Genomic DNA, 1,833 nt, shown 5'->3' with positions numbered 1-1,833 from the left:
TTAGCCATCAGGGAAATTCAAATCAAAACCACATTGAGATACCACCTTACACCAGTTAGAATGGCAAAAATTGACAAGAAACAATAAATATTAGAGAGGTTGTGGGGAAAGGGGAACCCTCTTATACTGTTCATGGGAATGTAAGTCGCTGCAGCCACTTTGGAAAGCAGTGTGGAGGTTCCTCAAAAAATTAAAAACAGAGCTGCCCTATGACCCTGCAATTACACTACTGGGTACTGACCTCAAAGATACAGATGTAGTGAAAAGAAGGGCTATATGCACCCCAATGTTCATAGCAGCAATATCCACAATAGCTAAACTGTGAAAAGAGCTGAGATGACCTTTAACAGATGAATGGATAAAGAAGATATGTATGGTCCATATACACAATGGAATATTAATCAACCATCAAGAAAGATGAATATTCGGGGCACCTGGGTGGCTCAGTGGGTTGAGCCCCTGCCTTCGGCTCGGGTCATGATCCCAGGGTCCTGGGATCGAGCCCCGCGTCGGGCTCTCTGCTTGGCAGGGAGCCTGCTTCCCCCTCTCTCTGCCTGCTTCTTTGCCTGCTTGTGATCTCTCTCTCCCTCTGTCAAATAAATAAATAAAATATTAAAAAAAAAGAAAGATGAATATTCAACTTCTGCATCAACATGGACAGAACTGGATGAGATTATGTCAAGTGAAATAAGTCAAGCAGAGAAAGTCAATTATCATATGGTTTCACTTATTTGTGAAACATAAGGAATAGCATGAAGGACATTAGGAGAAGGAAGAGAAAAACGAAGGGGGTGGGAATCAGATGGGGAGATGAACCATGAGAGACTATGGACTCTGAGAAAGAAACTGAGGGTTTTAGAGGGGAGGGGAAAGAGGGAATGGGTTAACCTGGTGATGGGTATTATGAAGGGTAGATATTGCATGGAGCACAGCATGTCATATGTAAACAATGAATCATGGAGCACTACATCAAAAACTAATGATGTACTGTATGGTGACTAACGTAGTGTAATGATAATACAACATGAAAGTTATCTTGAAAAATTTTGATTTATTCTTTCCTTCAGCAGAACATACACTAAAATTGGAATAATACAGAGAAGACTAGCATGGCTCCCGTGCAAGCATGACATGCAAATTCATGAGGCATCCCATATTTTTTGGAACACTTGTGCTCTGTTGGTGGGAATCAAAAATTGTGCAAACACTATGGAAAATAGCTATGGAGATTCCTCAAAAATTAAACATAAGTACCATATGATCCTGTAATCCCCCTCCGGGTATATATACAAAATGACTCAAATTAGGATCTCAAGGAGATGTTTGTATATCCAAGTTCATTGCATCTTACTCACAATAGCCAAGAAGTAATCCAAATATCCATGGACAAATTAATGGATAAAGAAAATGTGATATACACATGCCGTGGAATATTATTCAGTTAAAAAATGGAAATCCTGCTTCATGCCATACCTTGGATGACTCTTAAGAATACTATGCGGAGATAAGCTGTCACAAAGAGACACATACTGTCTGACCCCATCTATATGAGGTATCTAAAGTAGCCAAACTCATAGAAACAGAAGATAAGCAGGTTTCCAGGGCATAGACAGGGGAGGAAATAAGGAGTCAGCGTTCATTAGGTAGAGTTCCAGGTTTGCAAGATGAAAAAGTTCTGGAAATCAGTTGCAAAGCAACATAAATGTACTAACACTATTGAACAGTCCATTTACAAATGGTTAAGGTGGTAAATTTTATATGTGTGTTTTACCACAATTCAAGAAAAATGGTTAATTTAACAATAGATAACCGTTTCCCTGGAGGGCACAGTAA

The 1,833-nt window shown here is 39.4% G+C and overlaps 1 non-coding gene across 1 annotated transcript; it reads left to right on the top strand.

Moving 5' to 3' along the window:
- The first annotated feature begins 1,053 nt into the window (after nt 1–1,053).
- LOC131828320 (U6 spliceosomal RNA) lies at nt 1,054–1,161 on the top strand. The gene has a single exon (XR_009352345.1). It is a non-coding gene; the product is annotated as a U6 spliceosomal RNA (small nuclear RNA).
- Nucleotides 1,162–1,833: the final 672 nt, after the last annotated feature.

The sequence above is a fragment of the Mustela lutreola genome, chromosome 3 (genome assembly GCF_030435805.1).
Source record: "Mustela lutreola isolate mMusLut2 chromosome 3, mMusLut2.pri, whole genome shotgun sequence".
NCBI lineage: Eukaryota > Metazoa > Chordata > Mammalia > Carnivora > Mustelidae > Mustela > Mustela lutreola.
The sequence above is the reverse complement of the archived record's forward strand: the minus strand, read 5'-3'. Positions and strand labels throughout refer to the sequence as shown.